Source organism: Oncorhynchus mykiss, chromosome 26 (assembly GCF_057628025.1).
Source record: "Oncorhynchus mykiss isolate SJ-2025 chromosome 26, ASM5762802v1, whole genome shotgun sequence".
Taxonomy (NCBI): Eukaryota; Metazoa; Chordata; class Actinopteri; order Salmoniformes; family Salmonidae; genus Oncorhynchus; species Oncorhynchus mykiss.
In genome coordinates, this window is record NC_143047.1 from 6351941 (window position 1) to 6378302 (window position 26362).

General features: G+C 41.5%; 1 protein-coding gene across 2 annotated transcripts in view; it reads left to right on the plus strand.

The window, feature by feature from the left end:
* Window positions 1-232: 232 nt before the first annotated feature.
* LOC110506282 (xylosyl- and glucuronyltransferase LARGE2s) overlaps window positions 233-26362 on the plus strand; it is a 100524-nt gene continuing 74394 nt past the window's right edge. The window contains exon 1 of one of the 2 annotated variants that reach the window (XM_021585734.3): window positions 233-794. The gene's annotated coding sequence lies outside the window, so the exon portion shown is untranslated. The remainder of the gene's footprint in view (window positions 795-26362) is intronic. The other variant, XM_090221749.1, reaches the window with a different exon arrangement.

The following is a 26362-nucleotide window of genomic DNA, read 5'->3' on the forward strand; positions in this document are numbered from 1 at the left end:
TGTGTGTGTGTGTTGAAGCGTGTGTGTGTGTCTGAGTTAGTGAGTGTTTCGTGTGATTACTCCTAAGTGTTAACCTGTGCCAATGTCTGTATTGCCAGGGAGAGGGAGTGCCTGTGAGTGTGTGTATTTCAGTGTGTGGGTGGTCAGCGCTCTCCTATTGGCTGAAACCCGAGGGGGTGTATTTCGGGGCCGGGCCAGGACTTGTGGGGGAGGGGCCGTGCGTTGAGTCTTTCTCTTTGCAGGGTGCTCAGTCGAGAGCGGTGTGTGTGAGTGTGCACACAACAGAGAGAGCAGACGATAGAAAGAGGGAGCTGTTCTACTCTGGTTTTTATTCATCTTATCCGTTTGTCTCCTCCTGACACCCAGGACTCCTCTGACTCTATCTAACCCAGCAGGGTGCTTTCTGTTGGTGTAACAGTAGACCAGCTCAGCCTCTCTCCTTTTGGGAACTCTGGAGCTCCCTCTCTCACCGTCTGTGTTTGCTCTCCATCGACTGGCTGATTTTTCTTAATTTGGAGTGTGTGAGAGTTTTTTACTCGGCAGGATTAGGCAGTCAGTATGCACTCTGGTACAAGCTGGTGCGGTGGAGGGCGTTTCACTCGTAAGTGTGTGTCGTTGCGCCTCGCTCTGTGAGCCGCACTTGAGTCTCATACACTCGTCGGATCTAACGGAACGAGCACCCACTCTTCCCAATGTTTTGGGATATTTGTATAAAGGTTTAGTCTTCCCTGAATTGTGGATACAGAGAGGGCTCCACCTTACAACTTCCCTGAGGAGTAACATCGTCTGAGCAGGTGAGAGAGGCGTACCACTGCTTTCACTGGTTGTCCACATGGACTGAGGTGTGTGCTTTCGTGTGCCAGCTTTTAAATCTGTTCATGTTGTGGGTAGGGGCATCCATGGCGAGTTGCATAAACTAGAGTCTGGTTCAGAGGGAGCAGAGCTTATGTGCAGCTTTCTGCAGTAAAGTATTTTCCGCATGGATGTTTGTCCTTGTGGTTCATGGGCAGATTCCATGTTTTGGTGCGTTTGTGTAGGTCAGTGTGCTTTTTTGGTAGTTTTCGTGTGTGTGTGTGTGTGTGTGTGTGTGTGTGTGTGAGAGAGATCAGGTACATGTGACTGGTCTGTGGGCTATAGCCGTGGAAAGGTTAGAGCTAAATTAACAACATTCTTCTCTGCTGAGCCACAGAATATGGAGACCTCCCCCTTGCAATATCCCCTTATACCCCCATCTGTACACCCCTCACCCTTTACCCTCACCCCCTATCACATCTGCACCCTCCCCTCAGGCCCCCTGCTTGCACCCCCCCATTAAGGCCCCATTCCCCCCCCACACAACCTTTATTGCTTCCCCATCCTAGCTCACTCCCCTACACACACACACATACACACACACACACCACTCTACCCCTAGGGTCTCGCTCAAACAGCTGTTACTTCCTCGACACTTTAAACACTTCGCTGGTCACAGGTTGGGGAATGGTTCCAAAACAAATCACAACATTCACCTAAAATGAACCCTACAAATAGCAGTGTTGGGCGATTTGGAAAGCCATAGTCAGTCAATAAATAATAGAATAATACTGGTAGGAAAGGTTTTCATCTTTAGCTCACAATCTGGGGATACTATATGATTAGAAAGGTTTAAAATGTAAAACAAAACAGCACAATTAAAAGATATATGGCACATGGGAACCAAACGAGGGTGGTCTATGGTGATGGGTAGGATGGGCTGAGAGTGGCTGAGGGGTAGGATTAAAGAGCTTATGGTTGTTAATGTATTATTGTTTTGTGATTGCTTTATGTACATGTACCATGTATGTAAAAGATGTATGCTAAATGTGTATGTAATATGTATCTTGTAAAATGTATGTATATGTAGCAGAAAAGCTGTCCTCTGAAAGGGGGGGTTAATAATAATAATAAACTAAAAAAATACAAACAACTGTGCTGCTTTTCTGCTCCTCTCTCCTCCCTCCACTTCTCCTCTACCCTTCCTTTCTTTTCCCTCCCTCCCTCACTCGTCTCCTCCTCCACTTCTTCTCTCCCATGCTCCTCTCCTCCCTTCTTTCATTCCTCATCTCCCCTGCTGCCATTTTACCATCTACCACTCTCTGGGCAACCGCTGCAACGAGCTCCTGTAAAACAGTAACCAGTGTGTGTCAGGATATGTTTTATGCCTTAGACCTTGTATTCTCTGGACGAATGCTGTATTACTTCTCTCACTGGGTCCTTTACCTCCCCTCTCTCTCTCACTCACTCACTCACTCACTTTCACTACATTTTTCAATTCAATGTAAGGGCTTTATTGGCATGGGACACATATGTTAACGTTGCCAAAGCAAGTGAAGTGGATAATAAACAAAATTGAAGCAAGCAATGCAAATGAACAGTAAATATTAGACTCGCGAATGTTCCAAAAGAATGAAGACGTTACAAATGTCATATTATGTGCAAAGTGTAATAGTTAAAGTACGAAAGGGAAAATTAATTAACGTACATATGGGTTGCATTTACAATGGTGTTTGTTCTTCTCTAGTTGCCCTTTTCTTGTGGCAACAGGTCACAAATCTTGCTGCTGTGATGGCACATTGTGTTATTTCACCCAATAGATATGGGAGTTTATCAAAATTGGGCTTGTTTTCAAATTCTCTGTCTTTCTGTGTAATCTGAAATATGGTCATACATTTAGCAGGAGGTTAGAAAGTGCAGGTCAGTTTCCACCTCATTTTCAGGGAAGTGTGCACATAGCCTGACTTCTCTTGAGAGCCAGGTCTGCCTACGGCGGCCTTTCTCAATAGCAAGGCTATGTTCACTGTGTCTGTAAATAGTCGAAGCTTTCCGTAAGATTGGGTAATTCACAGTGGTCAGGTATTCTGCCACGTTGTACTCTGTTTAGGGCCAAATAGAATTCTAGTTTGCTCTGTTTTTGTTTGTTAATTCTTTCCAATGTGTCAAGTAATTCTATTTTTGTTTTCTCATGATTTGGTTGGGTCTAATTGTGTTGCTGTCCTCGGGCTCTGTGTGGTCTGTTTGTGTTTGTGAACAGAGCCCCAGGATGCTTAGGAGACTCTTCTCCAGGTTCATCTCTCTGTAGGTGATGGCTTTGTTATGTAAGGTTTCGGGATCAATTCCTTTTTGGTGGTTGTAGAATTGAATTGCTCTTTTCTGGATTTTGATCATTAGCGGGTATCAGCCTAATTCTGCCCTGCATGCATTATTTGGTGTTTTACGTTGTACACAGAGGATATTTTTGCAGAATTCTGCATGCAGAGTCTCAATTTGGTGTTTGTCCCATTTTGTGAATTCTTGGTTGGTGAGCGGACCCCAGACCTCACAACCATTAAGGGCAATAGGTTCTATAACTGATTCAAGTATTTTTAGCCAGATCCAAATGTCAAATTGTATATTCCCTTTGATGGCATAGAAGGCCCTTCTTGCCTTGTCTTTCAGCTCGTTCACAGTGGCCTCCTCTCTCTCTCTCTCTCACTCTCACACTCACTCACTCACTCACTCACTCACTCACTCACATTCACAAAAATTGCCCCAAAAATGTAAATGTCAAATATCAGGTTATTGGCTATGTACAGCGGTGTTATAATGTGCAAGTATAGTGCATTCGGAAACTATTCAGACCCCTTCACTTTTTACACATTGTTACATTTCTGCCTTATTCTAAAATGTATGAAATAAATAAAAAATACTCAGCAATCTACGCTCAATACCCCATAATGACAAAGCAAAAAAAAAGTGTTCAATTTTTGCAAATGTATAAAACAAATTAAAGATACCTTATTTACATAAGTATTCAGACCCTTTGCATCCTGTTTCTATTGATCATTCTTGAGATGTTTCTACAACTTGATTGGAGTCCACTTGTGTTAAATTCAATTGATTGGACATGATTTGGGAAGGTACAAAGGTGTGCGTGTGTGTGTGTGTGTGTGTGTGTGTGTGTGTGTGTGTGTGTGTGTGTGTGTGTGTGCGTGTGTGTGTGTGTGTGTGTGTTGACAGTGCATGTCAGAGCAATAGACAAGCCATGAGGTCAAAGGAATTGTCCATAGAGCTCAGAGACAGGATCTTCTCGAGGCACAGATCTGGGAAAGGGTACCAAAAAAATTCTGCAGCATTGAAAGTCCCCGAGAACACAGTGGCCTCAGTCATTCTTAACTGGAAGACGTTTGGAACCACCAAGACTCTTCCTAGAGCTGGCCACCTGTCCAAACTGACCAATCAGGGGAGAAGGTCCTTGGTCAGGGAGGCTGCAGAATGCACAGAATAAAGCAGCAAGGATTGTTTTAAGGCGGAGATATGGTTCTTTTGTTGCAGTCATGCGCAGTGTTCTTGGTTGGTCATCAATCGACAAGATAATTGAAAAAAAACATGCTTATCTTATTTTATAATATACATCATTTAAAAAGGCCAAGTTCTATTCACAATGGTATTCAGTTGGTAAGAGACAGACATTACGTAAATACTAGGAATAGATTGTCCACCATCTATGCGTTATCCAGACAGAAAAAATAAATGGGCAAAAGAACATTTCGATTTAGAGCAATAAAGAAATGGAATAAATTAACTGAGCAAACTATAAACCTTTCAATATATAAGTTTAAACATTATTTAAAAACATTTAAATATAGATTAGAGTATTTATTGGGTCATTATGCTAGTATATAATGTATGTTTGTAATAGTGTGTTATATGTGAAAGTGTGTTTGTATTATAAATTGTATTTTAATGTTAAGGTCTCTTGGAAGATTAGTCCAAATGGTCAAAAACCCAATGGTCACTCTGACAGAGCTCCTCTGTAGAGATGGGAGAAGCTTCCAGAAGGACAAACATCTCTGCAGCACTCTACCAATCAGGCCTTTTTTTTTTACTTTACCTTTATTTAACCAGGCAAGTCAGTTAAGAACAAATTCTTATTTACGATGACAACCTACCAGGGAACAGTGGGTTAACTGCCTTGTTCAGGGGCAGAGAGATTTTTACCTTGTCAGCGCAGGGATTCGATCCAGCAACCTTTTGGTTACTGGCCCAACACTTCAGCCACTAGGCTACCTGCCAGCCTTTATGGTAGAGTAGCCAGACGGATGCCACTCCTCAGTAAAAGGTGGAGATGTTTTTCAGCAGCAGTGACTGGGAGACTAGTCAGGATCGAGGCAAAGATGAAAGGAGTAACATACTCCCTCAGACCCTCAGACTGGGGTGAAGATTTACCTTCCAACTGGACAACAACCCTAAGCACACAGCCAAGACAATGCAGGAGTGGCTTCAGGTCAAGTCTCTGAATGTCCTTGAGTGGCCCAGCCAGAGCCCGGACTTGAACCCGATCAAACCTCTCTGGAGAGACCTGAAAATAGCTGTGCAGCAATGCTCCCCATCCAACCTGACAGAGCTTGAGAGGATCTGCAGAGAAGAATGGGAGAAACCTCACAAAAACAAGTGTGCCAAGCTTGTAGCGTCATACCCAGGAAGACTCGAGGCTGTAATCGCTGCCAAAGGTGCTTCAACAAAGTACTGAGTAAAGGGTCTGAATGCTTCTGTAAATGTAATATTTCTGGTTTTTATTTGTAATAAATTAGCAAAAAAGTATTCACCTGTTTTTGATGTTTTTGTCATTATGGGTGATTGTGTGAGGGTTTGATGAGTAGTTTTTTTAAAATGTTAATACATTTTATTTTAAATCTGTAACTTAACAAAATCATGAAAAAGTCAAGGGGTCTGAATACTTTCCGGAGGCATTGTAGTTAAAGTATGAAAGGGAAAATAAATAAACAGATACATATAGGTTGTATTTACAATGTTCATGCTCCAGTGGTTTCCCTTTCCTCATGGCAATGGGCCAAAAATCTTGCTGCTGTGATTGCACCCTGCGGTATTTTCCCTAACAGATATGGGAGTTTATCATTGTTTGATTTGTTTTCAAATTCTTTGCGGGTGTGATCTGTCGGAAATATGTGTCACTAATGTTGTCATACATTTGGCAGCAGGTTAGGAAGTATAGATCAGTTTCAACCTCATTTTGTGGGCAGTGGGCACATAGCCTGTCTTCTCTCGAGAGCCAGGTCTGCCTATGGCAGCCTTGCTATTCAGAGATGCTGCCATAGGCAGACCTGGCTCTCGAGAGAAGACAGGCTATGTGCCCTCTCTGATTAGCAAGGCTATGCTCACGGAGTCTGTACATAGTCAAGGATTTTCTTAATTTTGGGTCAGTCACAGTGGTCAGGTTTCCTGCCACTGTGTGCTCTGTTTAGGGCCAGATAGTACTCCAATTTGCTCCGTTTCATTTGTTTGATTCTTTCCAGTGTATCAAATATTTATAATTTAGCTTTCTCAGAATTTGGATGGGTCTTAATGTGTTTCTGTCCTGGGGCTCTTTGTTGTCTGTTTTGTGAATAGAGCCCCAGAACCACCTGGCTGAGGAGACTCTTCTCAAGGTTCAGCTCTTGGTAGGTGAACGCTTTGTGGTGGAATATGTGAGGATCGCTTCCTTTTAGGTGGTTGAAGAATTGAACGGGTCTTTTCTGGATTTTGTCAGTTAGCGGGTATAGTCCTAATTCCGCTCTGCGTCCATTGTTTGGGGTTTTGCATTGTACACAAAGTATATTTTTACAGAACCCTGCATGCGGAGTCTCAATTGGGTCTTTGTACCATCTTGTGAGTTCTTGGTTGGTGAGTGAACCCCAGATCTCACAACCATAGAGGGCAATGTGTTTGATAACTGATTAAAGTCCCAGCGTCGTCCAGGTTTGGCCGTGGTAGGCTGTCATTGTAAATAAACATTTTATTTAACTGACTTGCCTAGTTAAATAAAGATTAAAATGTAAATTCAAAGTATTTTCTATGCTTATAAATGTTTGGCATGGATTCAGTCATTGCACTTCAGCAGTGTGTTTGGTCAGCCCAACAGCTAGCTGTGTGTCCCGGATGGATGGCGTTAACACCTGGGACACGATCAGGAGGCAGACGTTGTGGAACTTTGAATGAATAGAACTGTATCCACTTTTATATCATGTTCACTCTGCCTATTTGTACATAATGTTTGTAAACTTTGTGCAAACTCCTCTGTATGTCTTCTCTCTCTACATCGTGTTTATCACTAGCAGCACCATATTACCAAGTCAAATTCTGAGTATGTGTAAATGTACCGATTTTGGCACGATTCCTAATTCTACACGTCAGAGAGGCGTGTTTGTTCTACATAACGTATTTCTATTCCCTGCTCCCAGTCTGCACTGATTGAATTCCAACTTCAGTCTTTTGCTTTACCGACACAACTCTGGATATCCGTGGGTTCTCCCAGTCCATTTCCCAGGTAACCTCTAGTGCCTAATGCAATATGTTAATGTGACGCTCTGATAAGAGCCACTCTTATCATACAGCATAGCTGCCACCATGGAGGAGCTTATCAGCCCATGTTAACTGGTGCAGGCTATCTGGTGAGGTGTGTGCATCCGTGTGTGTGTCTGTGTGCGTGCATGCGTGTGATTTTTTTTTTTCAGCCCAACCCTCTCAAAGGCCCAGTCCTCAGCAGCTGAGACGAATGTATGCATGTATGTTTGTGATTCTGATTAGACTAAGTGTCAGTGCCACAAGATATTACTTTTTATGGCAGTATTAGTTTTAAGACGAGTTAAAACTGGACCCTTCTCTTCTCGTATGAATGTTGAACAGAGATTAAACTCTGTAGAGAGATTAAACACTGATGTAAATTAATGTGTTTTTGCAATTTAAGGGTAATTGTGTCATTAGCACAGACATGCACATACGTGTGCACACACACACGCGCTGCTCAGCCAGCGGTGGTCAGATGTACTCTTTGAAATTGTGACCTGTTGCCATAGCGAGGGATGGTCATTAATCATACAGAGGGAGGGGGGATAGGCTTCCAGCCTCTCTAACGTTTTAGATCGGTGGGCCAGTAACCGAATGGTCGCTGGTTCGAATCCCTGAGCAAAGAACTTAATCCCCTAATTGCTCCTGTAAGTCACTCTGGATAAAACTGTCTGCTTAATGACTAAACATTCCCCTCTGCCCTCCATGACCCATGCATGATGTATGACTTCAGTGACCCCTCTTTGTCCAATGGGACCCCGCAGTAAACCCTGAAGGTTCAAGCTTGTAAGTACCCTCCCCCTGGGCCTCTTATTACTGATTGATGAACTGGTGGCGTGCTCTCTGGAGTGGATGACAAAAACAATGATGATTTCATGAGTTATTGACTAACGGAGCCTGTACCTCACACTCTTTCTCATACGCCCACATTTTCTCATTAACATTCTCGCTCTCTACCTCGTACACTTTTTCTCTGTGGTTCTTTCTTTCCCTCTGCAATTTCCTCAACATTTTTTCTGTCTCTCCCTTCATTTTATCCTGTTTTCTTTCGTTTCTTCGCTCTTTTGCTCAGCGGTAAATTGGCAGGGATGGCGGCAGACATTTCCGTATTAAGCCAAAATCTCTTTACTCCACCCACGGCTGATTTATGAACGACCACGCCCCACCCGCCCTCTCCTCTCTTTTCCCCATCCCTCTCTCCCCTCTAGACGCTCCCCTGTTCCTCTCACGGTAATGTTTTCTCCATTAACCCCACCTGATGGCTGTGCAAGTAATTATAAGTCTATTGACGGCCCTGTGGCCACACACAATGAGAAATAAATAACGTGTTCGCCCAAGCAGAAACACATTAGTTAGCTCTCTCCCTCCCTGCTCCCATCTCTCTCACTCTCTCACTCTCTCACTCTCTCACTCACTCACTCACTCACTCACTCACTCAAAACTCAAGGAGCTATAGGCCTTGATTTTTCCACAGAACTGCATTGTGCATTACATCTCTCTTATTGGCTATTGTATGAGTTCTGACTCGCAGAGAGCCTTGCTCTATTATCTTCGTTTCAACAGCAAGGCTGTGCCCTTTATCCACATGCTGTGTGTGTTCCACTCCTCGTCCACTCCACTTTCACTCCACTCCCCCACCGCCATTATTATATGTACACTGCGTTCACAAATAGAACTGGTGAATGATGTGAATAGGTTGTTGAGTCCATCTGTATTCTTCTCTGACGTTTGTGGAATAGTGTATGTATGACCTATAGCCGTATCATTTTAGAGTGGAGCCATGGCCATATTATCCAGCCTTTTTTTTCCACACGGGGCATCTTCCTATAGTACATGTCAAGCTTACCGCTCTGTTGGTAAATCTAAATGGGCATGTGTATGTGACTCCTTTCCTTCCTTCCTTCCTTCCTTCTGTACTGGTGAAAGCATTCATTTGGTTGGCGTCACACGCATCACTTTGACTCATCACTTGCTTTTATATCAGTGCAAGATAAAGTAGAGGAGAAGAAGCCACTTTATTTTGAGATGCAAACATTGGTAATATTATTATCGTTTCATAGTCATCTTTTCCAGAGGTTAGGTGTCATAGCGTCCTACATAACGTCAACCCCTGCTCCTCTGGACCTGCTGATGCTGTTAAGTTACTGAGGCAATTTCAAGTTGTTATAACTCATATTTCATTCACTTTGGAGTCATGCCACATTACTTATACTGGTATGATTTATCGCTGGTTGTTAGTCACTAAATCTCCACTGTGTGGTGTTGTGTGAGACATTAGGCAAGCCTAGGCGCCAGAATGATTTGCTGTGGTAGAGTCGAGCATGAAGACTTCTGATTGCTTGATTGATTCGAGGTCGTCGTTTGTTTGTTTACTCACTCGGCTGTTTACCTCCGCAGTATGCCGAGAACGCTTGTCAGACTCGTGGCTTAGGGTGTCGGCAATAACCATTAACTAGTGTAGGTCAAACTATGCTGTAACTAAGATGGTAAATCAACGTTTTTTACAACTCATTTATCGAGGCTCCCTTTTTGATTCATGCCATGTTGTGAAAATGTCGTCCGATGCCGTTGTATGCTCAATAATTTAATTAGGAACTCTGTGTATGAAGTGCTATTACACTTCACTGTGCCTGGAGTTTAAGACCCTCTCCAAGTTATAGAGGCTCAAAGAGGGAAGGAGGCAGAGAGAGAACGGGGTTGGTAGAAGTTCAATATGAAATATTGAAGTACTTCTACTTTGTTCCCTCCCGGTACACGAAAGCATGCAGGAGGCACGTTGAAACAACGTGTTCACATCTAAGTGTTCATCCAACATCCATGCCACATTGTGGTGTATGTGTGTGTACTTTCAAACGGAGTGGGACAGCAGAACACAGACACATAAAGAGATTATATAAAAAATAAAATAATAAGTTATATGATTTAACTGTTCCTCCGTACTGGTTCAGATTCTTATGGGCGGGTGTAATCACTATCAGCCAAGATATGCTCTCAATACTTTCTAATTCTGTGTGCGTGCGTGAGAGCGAGAGAACTGAGGTCATTTCGCTGCACTCGTTTTTCCTGTAGACATCCAAAGCAAAGAGTCTGACGAGAGAGCCTTGGTAACCATCCCTCTCTTCCACATGGATAAACAGAGAGAAATGCAGACAAGGAGGGACGAGAGTGGGAGCCGAGTATAAAGAGAGACTGGGGAGGATGGTTGAAATAATGGCCCCCTGTCCAACATGTTCCACTCATGCTGCTCTCTTCATATTGAGTTGGGTGAAGGGTTCCACCAGACAGACGAGAGGAGTCAGGGTGTGCATGTGTGTGTGTGTGTGAGACCTGTAGAGGTGTTGCCCCTCCTGATGCCCACCATTGTGCTCCGAAGAGATGGGCAGCACTTACTCAGTACCTATTATGCTGAACACTATAGGTAAATGTGAGTCAGGGGTCATAGAGCTGCAGAGACATGCGCGAGACTGACAATGTGGCCGATTATTCAGTTTCGTTCAGTTGATTTTAATCCATGACAACAATGTTAGCTAGTCCTTTAGAATAGGGGATAATTATGTTCTGAATAGGTAACTGGCACCTGCTTTATCCTCTCTTCCCCCTGCTCTATATAACATATGCATAACTGTTTAAATGCTAATTAGCCACTAATAGCTCTACATGCCCCGATGCCTACATGGCTGAATAGTCTGATAGGTGCTTTACATAGAAATACCCCTGTACTGTTGTGTGAGTGATTGTGTCTGGAGCAGCTGCCCCCAATAGACCAGTACATTCTTCTCAATATGGCCCAGTACATATTTTTTGAAGGTAATTACAGTATAATGTGACACAACACAACTTTTGTTGCTGTACAAGGCACACTTACATCCTCACAGTTGAGTGGTAGAATAAACAACACTGCCACCTCTTATGCCCCAAAACTGCTATGTCGCGTTTTGAAGTGGCGTGATCTGTGTAGTACAATATAGATCGGGTTGGAGTTCCTAATGGCATGACTTTCTGATGCTGCCCTGTGTGTCTGTAAACCCCATTTGTAGATCTGTAAATTCAGTGGGAGATGCTTTGTCAGCTGGCTGTGTTCCCGACCTCCCTGTACCCGTGTGTTTAAAGGAAAGGTTCACCCATTTTGGAATGTTATTGTTTTTGTTCATCTCTGAGGGATGCTCTATTGATTCCCAGCATCATGTTTTCACGTGTATCTGAGCTGTTGCCTTTCAAGCGTGCAAGAAAGTATGACGTAGCATTGCTTATAAAGCCACTCTCACTACGCTGGAGGTTAATAGGAATATGACTTTTAGATCACGAAAACCCCTGATATATGTCAGATTTCAATACTGGCCGATGTCATAACGCAGAGCGTCGTCTTCTCTTGAATGAGCCATTGATCATATTTTTGCGGTTTTCCTACTTTGAGAAATGTGTAATTTTAACAGAGGGCCTAGCACATATCTTCTATTTGTCTGCCTCATCAGTCCAGGGTGCATTGCATGGTGATGTTGCATGGCTGTTGTGAATGTCAGACTCCATTCTGTGAGACATATCGATCTGCAGGTTGAACGTGGTGAGATTGGTGACTCCTCAATTGATAGTGCAGTTTGCTTAGGCAATTTTACAGTTAACTAGCTACTTCACATGCTGATACTGACTTTTGGTATTATTGTGTGTAACTACGTTTGCTAGCTAGCTAGCTACCTACCTAGCTAGCCAGCCAGCCAGCTCATAGAGAGAGCATTGCATTGTGGGTTTTGTAGTTGACTTGAGCCGCAACATATTTTCACATGTTGCTAACAACCTTATTATAATGACAAAATTAAACATTTGTTCACGAAAAATATTGTTCTCATATATTAGTGTTGTTTAACACTGTAAATGAATTAATTAATTAATTTGTGGTTCTGGATAGGTTTTTCCTTTTATCAAGAATCGTTGATCTACAGTGGTTCCTCCTTTAAAAGTTGCGTTGTACTGCGGCACACCTGGCGTGCTGCCGCAGCATTCGGTGGCACGTCATTTAATTATCAGTTATTTTTTCTGTTACTGCAAGTTATTGCTAGTTTGACCACCAGAGGGCATATTTGAGAAGCATTTGATAGTATTCCATATTGGCATTACCAGAGAATTTTAAACCTTTTTTGTAATAACATAAAATATGGGATTGATTTTAAGAAATGTGGCTTATTTAATTTAATTGATATTATGCGGGTTCGATTCAAAGAAAAACAAAAACTAAACCCTCAGGGTTTCCGTTAGGATGGAATGGAAAATATGGCGCTGTACAATGTGACGGTCGGGAGTAGGCTACAGGATTGGAGGATTCTAAATTGTTTGCCTTCATTAGACAACTTTGTTCCAATAATTCCGTAAATCAGTGATATTTATTCCCATAGTAATTCGTTATCGATCCAACTAAATCAACATCTGCATTTTGAAAGAGTATTTTTTTAACCATTATTTTATGAACAAAATATGTCTATTTGTTTATTAGGATGTCTGTACTACAGAATGCGGGGCACGTGGGAGACCGGGGTTCAAATACCCATTGGGGAGGAAGGAGTAGGCTGTTCTTGTAAATAATAATTTGTTCTTAACTGATTACATTATTCTACAATGTAGAAAAATATTAAAAATTTAGAATAATCCTGGAATGAGTACAGTAGGTGTGTCCAAACTTTTGACTGGTACTTGCTGGAATGGAAAATATGGCGCTGTGCAACATGACGGTTGGATGTATAGTACTGGGCTATTTAGCTAAATAATCCCCGCAGGGCACGAGGAAGAAGTATGCTGTCCTTGTAAATAAGAATTTGTTCTTAATTGAGTTGCCTAGTTAAATAAAGGTTACACTAAGAGCATAACATTTCTGCACCCTAATTTTCTAATTCTTGTCTAACCAAAAAATCTCATTGATTTATCAAGACCAGTCCCCATGCTTGTCTCAGAGCAGTGCTAAACAGTGAAACACTAAAATAATTGTAAGCTTTTTCTTCTAAGTTTTATATGCTCTTTAAATAAATTAAACCTACACCATTAACAGCACATTACTCAACAATAGTGAGACTCATTTTGCCTAGGATAGGCCTACAGTATATCGAAAAATCTTTTTTTCAATGACGTGACTCTCTGCCAATAATTGCATTTAGAGGATTGGAGGACTCTAAATGAATATCTAAGGGGCATTTTCCAGTAGGATGTGTAAGAATATCTAAGGGGCTTTTATATAATTCTAAATTAATTAATAATAATAATAATCGCTTGTTTAAAAAGTAACAATATTTTGGTTCATTTAACCTAGAATGAGCGAGAAAAGGGCAATTCTTGAACACGGTGTGAGACATTCTCACTCATTTGTAAGTAAAGCCAGTTTGTTATTTAGAATTGTTTATTTCTCTAGAGAAACCTCACTTGATTATTTAGCAGACATCACTTGCTTATATTCATGAAGATGATGAGCGATCGGCAAAGGCAATCTGTAATCTACTGGCATCACGGCACGACACAGTCAGAAGACAGTTGAAGAAACTTGCGTGGACTTATGGATCGCTCAGTAAGAAATGTTCTATATATAAAGTTGAAGTCGGAAGTTTACATACATTTAGGTTGGAGTCATTAAAACTCGTTTTTCAACCACTCCACAAATGTCTTGTTAATAAACTATAGTTTTGGCAAGTCGGTTAGGACATCTACAGTGCCTTGCGAAAGTATTCGGCCCCTTGAACTTTGCGACCTTTTGCCACATTTCAGGCTTCAAACATAAAGATATAAAACTGTATTTTTTTGTGAAGAATCAACAACAAGTGGGACACAATCATGAAGTGGAACGACATTTATTGGATATTTCAATTTTTTTTAACAAATCAAAAACTGAAAAATTGGGCGTGCAAAATTATTCAGCCCCTTTACTTTCAGTGCAGCAAACTCTCTCCAGAAGTTCAGTGAGGATCTCTGAATGATCCAATGTTGACCTAAATGACTAATGATGATAAATACAATCCACCTGTGTGTAATCAAGTCTCCGTATAAATGCACCTGCACTGTGATAGTCTCAGAGGTCCGTTAAAAGCGCAGAGAGCATCATGAAGAACAAGGAACACACCAGGCAGGTCTGAGATACTGTTGTGAAGAAGTTTATAGCCGGATTTGGATACAAAAAGATTTCCCAAGCTTTAAACATCCCAAGGAGCACTGTGCAAGCGATAATATTGAAATGGAAGGAGTATCAGACCACTGCAAATCTACCAAGACCTGGCCGTCCCTCTAAACTTTCAGCTCATACAAGGAGAAGACTGATCAGAGATGCAGCCAAGAGGCCCATGATCACTCTGGATGAACTGCAGAGATCTACAGCTGAGGTGGGAGACTCTGTCCATAGGACAACAATCAGTCGTATATTTCACAAATCTGGCAATTATGGAAGAGTGGCAAAAATAAATCCATTTGTTAAAGATATCCATAAAAAGTGTTGTTTAAAGTTTGCCACAAGCCACCTGGGAGACACACCAAGCATGTGGAAGAAGGTGCTCTGGTCAGATGAAACCAAAATTGAACTTTTTGGCAACAATGCACGACGTTATGTTTGGCGTAAAAGCAACACAGCTCATCACCCTGAACACACTGTCAAACATGGTGGTGGCAGCATCATGGTTTGGGCCTGCTTTTCTTCAGCAGGGACAGGGAAGATGGTTAAAATTGATGGGAAGATGGATGGAGCCAAATACAGGACCATTCTGGAAGAAAACCTGATGGAGTCTGCAAAAGACCTGAGACTGGGACGGAGATTTGTCTTCCAACAAGACAATGATCCAAAACATAACGCAACATCTACAATGGAATGGTTCAAAAATAAACATATCCAGGTGTTAGAATGGCCAAGTCAAAGTTCAGACCTGAATCCAATCGAGAATCTGTGGAAAGAACTGAAAACTGCTGTTCACAAATGCTCTCCATCCAACCTCACTGAGCTCGAGCTGTTTTGCAAGGAGGAATGGGAAAAAAATTCAGTCTCTCGTTTTTCAAAACTGACAGAGACATACCCCAAGAGACTTACAGCTGTAATCGCAGCAAAAGGTGGCGCTACAAAGTATTAACTTAAGGGGGCTGAATAATTTTGCACGCCCAATTTTTCAGTTTTTGATTTGTTAAAAAAAATTGAAATATCCAATAAATGTCGTTCCACTTCATGATTGTGTCCCACTTGTTGTTGATTCTTCACAAAAAATACAGTTTTATATCTTTATGTTTGAAGCCTGAAATGTGGCAAAAGGTCGCAAAGTTCAAGGGGGCCGAATACTTTCGCAAGGCACTGTACTTTGTGCATGAGACTAGTAATTTTTCCAACAATTTTTTTACTGACAGATTATTTATCTTATAATTAATTCACTGTATCACAATTCCTGTGGGTCAGAAGTTTACATACACTAAGTTGACTGTGCCTTTTAACAGCTTGGAAAATTCCAGAAAATGATGTCATGGCTTTTGAAGCTTCTGATAGGCTAATGGACATCATTTGAGTCAATTGGAGGTGTACCTGTGGATGTATTTCAAGGCCTACCTTCAAAGTGGATCTTTGCTAGACATCATGGGAAAATCAAAAGAAAAAATCCAAACACGCCATAAAAAAAGGCAGACTACAGTTTGCAACTGCACATGGGGACAAAGATTGTACTTTTTGGAGAAATGTCCTCTGGTCTGATGAAACAAAAATAGAACTGTTTGGCCATAATGACCATCATTATGTTTGGAGGAAAAAGGCGGAGGCTTGCAAGCCGAAGAACACCATCATGACCGTGAAGCACGAGGGTGGCAGCATCATATTTTGGGGGTGCGTTGATGCAGAAGGGACTGGTGCACTTCACAAAATAGATGTCATCATGAGGGAGGGAAATTATGTGTATATATTGAAGCAACATCTCAAGACATAAGTCAGGAAGTTAAAGCTTGGTCACAAATGGGTCTTCCAAATGTCAATGACCCCAAGCATACTTCCAAAGTTGTGGCAAAATGGCTTAAGGACATCTAAGTCAAGGTATTGGAGTGGCCATTACAAAGCCCCGACCTCAATCCCATAGAAAATGTGTGTGCAGAACTGAAAAAGCGTGTGCGAGCAAAGAGGCCTATAAACCTGACTCAGTTACACCAGCTCTGTCAGGAGGAATGGGCCAAAATTCACCCAACTTATTGTGGGAAGCTTATGGAAGGCTACCCAAAACATTTGACCCAATTAAACATATTAAAGGCAATGTGTATACATACATACATACATACATACATACATACATACATACATACATACATACATACATACATACATACATACATACAGTTGAAGTTGGAAGTTTACATACACTTTAGCCAAACACATTTTAACTCAGTTTTTCACAATTCCTGACATTTTAGGTCAGTTAGGATCCACTTCATTTTAAGAATGTGAAATGTCAGAATAATAGTAGAGAGAATGATTTAGTTAGGCTTTTATTTCTTTCATGACATTCCCAGTGGGTCAGAAATGTATATACACTCAATTTAGGACCGTTTTTACAAAAACTTCTGCCTTCTTGAAGGCCAACAGGTCACTGAGCAATAGTTTTCCCTTGGGCTAGCTAGCTTTTGTTTTTGGCTAGTTTGCAGTGCTGCACATGTGTTATCAAATAGGATGTTGCTGCTAATGTGTTAGCTTCTCCCTTTTCAAGAATGACTATAAACAAGAAGGTATGTTTCAAATGATCATCATCATCATCTGGTGAGTGGAACCATTTTTTATTGCAGTGCATTTGCTGTTGTTAACCATCTATTTGAAAATAACTTATCTGTGTGAAACATTTTTGCATTGTAGCAACATGAAATCTTATAAAAATCTGTTCAAATACACCCCCAGGAAGAATATGACACTTAAAGAAAATCTGACAAGCTACCACTTAGATCAGGTCCTTTTCACTTTTTCATACATTAGAATGTTTGGGAATTATGTATAGTAAGGCATTTGTGAAAATTCAGTAGCAATATACAGTGGGAAAGCGGCCGTGCATTTGGACAATTTATAGACACTGCAATAAAAAATAAAAAATATCTGTCTTGTCCATGGCCAGAGTCTACACACAGACCGGTGCTCTATAGCCGATCAGAGCTACAGTAGGCCTTTACAGTGCATTCGGAAAAGATTCAGACCCCTTGTCTTTTTCAACATTTTGTTATGTTACAGATTTATTCTAAAATAGATAAAACAAAATAATCCAGGTTTTTAGAGATGTTTGCAGATATACTTAAAATTAAAAACGGAAATACCTTATTTACATAAGTATTCAGACCTTTTGCTATGAGAATCGGAATTGAGCTCAGTTGCATCATGTTTCCATTGTTCATACTTGATGTTTCTAAATCTTCATTGGAGTCCACCTGTGGTCAATTCAATTGATTGGGCATGATTTGGAAAGGCACACATCTGTCTAAATAAGGTCCCACAATTGACAGTGCATGTCAGAGCAAAAACCAAGCCATGAAGTCGAAGGAATAGTCCGTAGAGCTCCGACACACAATTGTGTCGAGGCACAGATCTGGGGAAGGGTACCAAAAAATGTCTGCAGCATTGAAGGTCCCCAAGAACACAGTGGCCTCCATCAGCTCTTCCTAGAGCTGGTCGCCCGGCCAAACTGAGCAATCGAGGGAGAAGGGCATTGATCAGGGAGGTGACCAAGAACCCAATATTCACTCTGACAGAGCTCCAGAGATCCTCTGTGGAGTTGGGGGAGCCTTCCATAAGGACAACCATCTCTGCAACACTCTACCAATCAGGCCTTTATAGTAGAGTGGAAAGACAGAAGCCACTCTTTAGTAAAAGGCACATGACAGCCCACTTGGAGTTTGCCAAAAGGCACCGAAAGGACTCTCAGACCATGAGGAACAAGATTCTCTTTGACCTGAATGCCAAGCGTCACGTCTGGAGGAAACCTGGCAACATTCATATAGTGAAGCATCGTGGTGGAAGCATCATACTGTGTAGATGTTTTTCAGCAGCAGGTACTGGGAGACTGTTCAGGATCGAGGGAAAGATGGACAGAGCAAAGTACACAGATATATCTTTGAGCGCTCAGGCTCCCCTTCCAACAGGACAACAACCCTAAGCACACAGCCAAGACAACTCAGGAACTCAACTCACAACTTAAGTTTCTGAATGTCCTTGAGTAGCCCAGCCAGAGCCCAGACTTGAACCCAATCGATCATCTCTGGAGAGACCTGAAAATAGCTGTGCAACCTGACAGAGATTGAGATGATCTGCAGAGAAGATTGGGAGAAACTCTCCAAATACAGGTGTACCAAGCTTGTAGCGTCATACCAAAGACTCGAGGCTGTACTTGCTGCCATAGGTGCTTCAACAAAGTACTGAGGAAAGGGTCTGAATATTTATGTAAATGTGATATTTCAATGTATTCATTTTTTATTTTAATTTTAAATTTGACCCCTTTTTCTCCCCAATTTCGTGGTATCCAATTGTTTAGTAGCTACTATCTTGTCTCATCTCTACAACTCCCATACGGGCTCGGGAGAGACGAAGGTTGAAAGTCATGCGTCCTCCTATACACAACCCAACCAAGCCGCACTGCTTCTTAACACAGCGCGCATCCAACCCGGAAGCCAGCCGCACCAATGTGTTGGAGGAAACACTGTGCACCTGGCAACCTTGGTTTGCGTGCACTGCGCCCGGCCCGCCACAGGAGTCGCTGGTGCGCGATGAGACAAGTATATCCCTACCGGCCAAACCCTCCTTAACCCGGACGACGCTAGGCCAGTTGTGCGTCGCCCCACGGACCTCCCGGTCGCGGCCGGTTACAACAGAGCCTGGGCGCGAACCCAGAGTCTCTGGTGGCACAGCTGGCGCTGCAGTACAGCGCCCTTAACCACTGCGCCACCCGCGGCATATTGATTTATTTTTGTCTCAAAATGTTTTTTTTTTTTTTTGCTTTGTCATTTTTGCTTTGTCATTATGTGGTATTGTGTGTAGATTGATGAGGTGGAAAACAACTATTTAATCAATTTTAGAATAAGGCTGTAAAGTAAAAAAAAATGTGGAAAAAGTCAAGGGTATTTGGTATTATATTAGCTGTTGCAAAAGCAGCAGCTACTCTTCCTGGGGTCCACACAAAACATGAAACATAATACAGAATTACATAATTGACGAGAACAGCTCAAGGACAGAAGTACATACATTTTGAAAAAAGGCACACAGCCTACATATCAATGCCTACACACAAACTATCTAGGTCAATTAGGGGAGAGGCATTGTGCCGTGAAGTGTTGCTTTATCTGTTTTTTGAAACCAGGTTTGCTCTTTATTTGATCAATATGAGATGGAAGGAAGTTCCATTCAGTAAGGTCTCTATATAATAATGTACGCTTTCTTGAATTTGTTCTGAATTTGGGGACTGTGAAAAGACCCTTGGTGGCATGTCTGGTGGGATAAGTGTGTGTGTCAGAGCTGTGTTTAAGTTGACTATGCAAACTATTTGTGATTTTCAACACATTAATGTTTCAGTATAAAATAAAGAAGTGATGCAGTCAGTCTCTCCTCAACTCTTAGCCAAGAGAGACTTGCATGCATAATATTTATATCAGCCCTCTGATTACAATGAAGAGCAAAACGTGCCACTCTCTTCTGGGCCAGCTGCAGCTTAACTCGGTCCTTCCTTGCAGCACTGGACCACACGACTGCACAATAATCAAGATTAGACAAAACTAGAGCCTGCAGAACTTACTTTTTGGAGTGTGGTGTCAAAACACCAGAGCATCTCTTTATTAAGGCCAGACCTCTCCCCATCTTCACAACCATTGAATCTAAATGTTTTGACCACAATCTAAGGTAACGGCAAGTAATTGAGTCTTGTTCAACAGCCACACCATTCATTGCCAGATTCAGCTGAGGTCGAGAACTTAAGGAATGATTTGTACCAAATATAATGCTCTTAGTTTTAGAGTCGTTCAGGACAAGTTTATTACTGGCCACCCATTCCAAAACAGACTGCAACTCTTTGTTAAGGGTTTCAGTGACTTCATTAGCTGTGGTTGCTGATGCATATATGGTTGAATCATCAGCATACATGGACACGCATGCTTTGTTTAATGCCAGTGGCAGGTCATTGGTAAAAATGGGAAAGAGTAGAGGGCCTAGAGAGCTGCCCTGTGGTACACCACACTTTACATGTTTGTCATTAGAGAAGCTTTCATTAAAGAAAACCTTTTGAGCTCTGACCAATCGTATCGAGTGGTTTCCATGACGAATTGGACGCTATACCCTAAAATGTTTGGTATAAATATTAGTTGTGAACCTAGCTATGAACCTCCTAAGCGGGTTGTATGAACTTCAAAATAGTCTGACATTAAGTAGAATATAATGGATTGAGTAGAATATAATATAACTTTGTTTCAAGGATGCAAGTCGTAAATACATGTAGTTATTACCAAGGATGAGATCCTCACATTGTAGCATGTACATTGAATATATTCACTGATCATGTACTCTACCTGGGCAAATAAAGGTGCAGGTTAGGTTTGAATGTCTGAGACATTATTTTTCAGCCATATCCAATACCAGGAGTATCAGACTCCGGTCTTTGAATGATGCTGTATCTGCATGTATGTATTACAATTATACACTTCAACAGTGTTTATCAATCCTGGTCCTGGGACATTGTTACACATTGTAACTATGCAATAGACTAGAAACATGATTTAACTAGTTCAAGGCTGATTTCTAATCCATTTATACAGAAACACAATTTAAAAAACTGTACACTGCACTTCCTATGCATCATGTAAATACTCTAAAACTGGTTCCTCTCAATATCTAATTTCCTTCATATGCACTGATCTGAGGACACAGGATAGGTGTAGTATTTCATAAAATTAGATACTTATTTTCAACCAGTAGAGAATGTGAAAAGCTTTCTTGAAAGAAGTTCCTTATCCAAGTGTTATAAATACATAATGCATGCATTATAAATATTATATTTGTAATATTATATTATAAATACAAGTTCAAATTGAACTTCAATGCACATCTGGTGTCCATTATAAAAACAGAGGAAGAAAGAGAAGGTGGGAAGAGATGTGTGAGAGAGTGTAAGAGACAGAAAGGGAAAGAGGTAAGACAACATATGATTAATGAATTACAGTGCTACTAAACTTAATATTCTCTCAGTTCCTCACAATTACATTATACATTATAGTTCTAGGGTTTCTAGCTGTGTCTCCTTACCAGCCTTGGGCTCCCAGTTGGCATGAAGGTTATCTTAAGAGCGGATGAGGTGGCGATGACGGGACTGGGGTTTGGCATCCTCTCTCACATCCAAACATACCTGCGGACAAGAGACAGACAGATGGATAGAGAGAGAGAGCATGATTAAGCCTTGTGTTTTGTTTATTCTAACACTGTCAGTCATCATAATCATCAGGAGGAAAAATGCAAAACTGACCTTGGATCATTAACTCTGGGACTACTACATCTCTATCTGTATTTCAATGTAAAGCATCCCTTGAATAACACTTCATGTTGACCCGACCAAGTGACCTCAAACCTCTGATCATGCCGTGCCCTCTATGTAGCCAGTTTTTATTTTATTTTTTATTTTATTTCACCTTTATTCAACCAGGTAGGCTAGTTGAGAACAAGTTCTCATTCACAACTGCGACTTGGCCAAGATAAAGCATAGCAGTGTGAACAGATAACAACACAGTTACACATGGAGTAAACAATAAACAAGTCAATAACACAGTAGAAAAAAAAGAGTCTATATGCATTGTGTGCAAAAGGCATGAGGAGGTAGGCGAATAATTACAATTTAGCAGATTAACACTGGAGTGATAAATTATCAGATGGTCATGTGCAGGTAGAGATACTGTTGTGCAAAAGAGCAGAAAAGTAAATAAATAAAAACAGTATGGGGATGAGGTAGGTGAATTGGGTGGGCTATTTACCGATGGACTATGTACAGCTGCAGCGATCGGTTAGCTGCTCAGATAGCAGATAGCAGTTCAGATGCGGGAGGGTTCACCGACACTGCTGATATAACCTAGAGGATTTAGTGAGAAGGGGGGGACAGGTGTAAAGTGAAGGAGAGAGACTGTTATTGAGAAAATCAGGTAGTTAAATAGAGTGTTCAACAGGCATCTGTGTGTGTGGCCTCACCTGGTGTCCACACTAAGTGGCTGCAGAGTACTTTATACTGATAAACATGCACAGACACTCGTGGACAAACAATATAGCGTAGTTATAGAAATAATGAAGTGTCTTACTATTCTCCATGGTTGGTCCTTTTGCCTATTCTTTGAAGGTGGAATAAGACACAGTAACACACCTGAGCCTGCTTACTGCACAAAACAATCCATCAATCAGATTGATACACGAGTGTGTAGGTGTGGGTTATAGGGTGTCTAATTGTTCTATATTTTTCCAATATGGATGACTCTTAAAAGAGCCTGTTTTGTTTTTGTACAGACATCACCCTTACCTAAACAGCACCCTCACCTGAGAAATAGAAGTCAAAGGGAGAGAAACTGTGAATTGAATAACTGCAGTTGACATAGCTAAGTAAATGGAAAAACACTTTTTTTTACAAGCCTTTGGTCATGTATAGTGTAGTCTATGGTGTTGCCAGGGTATAGCACCATCTTTGTTAAAGTAGGAGGTGAAGATCTCCTACACACGGATTGCCTCCCATGCTGCGATGTTGGCCCCCATCCTTGAAACATCCTGCAGAGCAGCAGACCTCTCTGGCACATGGTGGCAAGATGCAGATCCCCTCAACCTCATGAATTTATAGCAGGACACAGTTAGGTTTCACATGCCTGAATTCCCCTAGGAGGCAGTCCCAGATGGCCCTGGTCACCGAACCATGCAGTGCCCTACACAGTGACTATAGGCTATCGAATTGAAGGAATCTCCAGTTGCAAGGTATCTGTAGGAATATGGAAGATAATTTTATCTTATCTTTACTGAAGTTTAATATCTCTTATAACAAATCATGATAAATTTGGATAGATAGATGCATGCACACTCGTGCACGTGTAGCATGTGACAACAGCATGATCATATCAAGAATAGCATCACAAATGAATACATAAGTACCGCTTGAAGCTTGATGATGAGTTGATCATTTGAATCAGCTGTGTCGTTCAAAAACAAAAATGTTCAACCCTTTGAGTCCCTAGACTGAGAACCACTGCTCTTCATTGGGACCTCTTCATCTACAGACAGACTTTCATAGATCTCTGTATCCGAGGACAGAAGACATCACAAGAAACAGACTTCATTATTCTCAAAGTAGACAGCACTGAATGTTATGTTACTATTATCTCTGTCCTCACTTCTAGGGACTGGAACTACACAAAAGTACCTGCCCTATCCAGATTAGCCTACTCTCTCACTTTGACAGTTGGGGCTGCTATCATTTCACCCTTCTCCATGGCTGGTAACTAGCTACCGACAAATGCACATATAGATAGCTAATATGAAGTTAGGTAGCTGGTGATATTGAATCGACTTAGCTAGCTAGCTGTACAGTATGTAGAGTTTGTTAGACAGCTAGCTAGCTACATTAGCAGCTCATTTGAGTTAGCCTGCACTGTAGCTGGTGAGCTAATAATGCAGTTTAGAGCATATTACAGTGCCTTGCAAAAGTATTCATTCCCCTTTGGCATTTTTCCTATTTTGTTGCATTACAACCTGGATTATAAATTGATTTTTATTTGGATTTCATGTGAAATGAAAAAAAATTACTTAAATAAAGTCCACCTGTGTTGCAATCTGTGTCACATGATCTGTCACATGATCTCAGTATATATACACCTGTTCTGAAAGGCCCCAGAGTCTGCAACACCACTGAGCAAGGGACACCAAGCAAGCGGCACCATGAAGACCAAGGAGCTCCCCAAACAGGTCAGGGACAAAGTTGTGGAGAAGTACAGATCAGGATTGGGTTATAAAAGATTATCGGAAACTTTGAACATCCCACATAGCATCATTAAATCCATTATAAAAAAATGAAAAGAATATGGAACCACCTCAAACCTGCCAAGAGAGAGCTGCCCACCAAAACTCACGGACCAGGCAAGGAGGGCATTAATCAGAGAGGTAACAAAGAGACCAAAGGCAACCCTGAAGGAGCTGCAAAGCTCTACAGAGGAGATTGGAGTATCTGTCCATAGGACCACTTTAAGCCGTACACTCCACGGAGCTGGGCTTTTTGGAAGAGTGGCCAGAAAAAATTCATTGCTTAAAGACAAAAAATAAGCAACACGTTTGGTGTTCACCAAAAGGCATGTGGGAGACTCCACAAACATATGGAAGAAGGTACTCTGGTCAGATGAGACTAAAATTGAGCTTTTTGGCCATCAAGGAAAATGCTATCTCTGCCTTAAACCCAACACCTCACATCATCCTGAGAACACCATCCCCACAGTGAAGCATGGTGGTGGCAGCATCATGCTGTGGGGATGTTTTCATTCGGCAGGGACTGGGAAACTGGTCAGAATTAAAGGAATGATGGATGGCTTTAAATACAGGGACATTCTTGAGGGAAACCCGTTTCAGTCTTCCAAGGATTTGAGACTGGGATGGAGGGTTCACCTTCCAGCGGGACAATGACCCTAAGCATATTGCTAAAGCAACACTCGAGTGGTTTAAGGGGAAACATTTAAATGTCTTGGAATGGCCCATTCAAAGCCCAGACCTCAATCCATTTGAGAATCTGTATACTAGCAGAACCCATCCAACTTAAAGGAGTTGGAGCAGTTATGCCTTAAAGAATGGGCAAAAATCCCAGTATTGACTTTGGAGAGGTGAATAGTTATGCACGTTCAAGTTTTCTGTTTTCTTGTCTTATTTCTTGTTTGTTTCACAAGTGTAAATCAAATGATTCAACCCCCCCAAAAGTAAATTTTAATTCCAGGTTGTAAGGCAACAAAATAGGAAAAATGCCAAGGGGGGTGAATACTTTCGCAAGCCACTGTGCTATTTACCTGTGAGTAAATTTCTGAAATGGAGAATGGATTAAACTATTTACCCATTTAATAACCACATCATACAAACTTACTATGCTGGATTCTGGATGCACAATCGAACGTGCTGCTAAATGCTGCCAGCACACCCACAAGCAAGCCACTCTGGGCTTCTGGAGCGGCACACAGCAATTTACCACATAATAATGTATCCAGGGAATTAGTCATGGATTTTTTTTTTTACCTATTTTTAAAACCTATTATGAAGTTGGTTTTGTAGCATAAAATGGGAATTTGATATTTTTTGACTGATGTTGTAATTCTGTTTTTTCGTATCTGCAAAGTAGTTAAAACGGCGTCACTTCCACTTTAAACGTTAGGTCACCAATTACTTTGTGTGCCAAATGTGAAATGTTTTTTTTTTTTCGCAATAGGAGGTAATAGTTGTACATTTCAATTGGGAAATGCTTAATGGTTGTGTTTTTGGATTCTTATGATTGGGACCTTCTGGCTTATTATGTCTGAGTTTATGGACTGCTTATTGTTTGACATCATACTGTGTGTGACTGCTGTCTTTCCATCGGCACTATGCGATGGTGTAGTGGTGCCTGGAAGTTCCCAAATGACCCGCCCAGCGAAGCAAAGGCACCCTGTGTGGAAAATCTTGTTTTCCAATAGAAGGCCCCGACAGGCCCACCCAATCAGATTGATGTGGTTTAAGCATTGTTGTGGCCTTAGACCATCAAATTCTGTATCTTTTTTTATATAAAAAAAAAGGTCTGATTTTGAGAGTGAAAATCTGAAAATTCTATTGGAAAATCTTGTTTTCCAATAGAATTTTCAGATTTTCACTCTCAACCACATCAATCTGATTGGGTGGGCCTGTCGGGGCCTGGCTCCCCAGTGGGTGGGCCTTGTCCACCTAGGCCCCATCCATGTGTATGCCCCTGACGCAAACAGTGCATGATGACAATTGCGCAACACAAATAGCCTAGCAACCAACACTCCAGACTAAATCTTTTCAATATTTGGTTTGCAT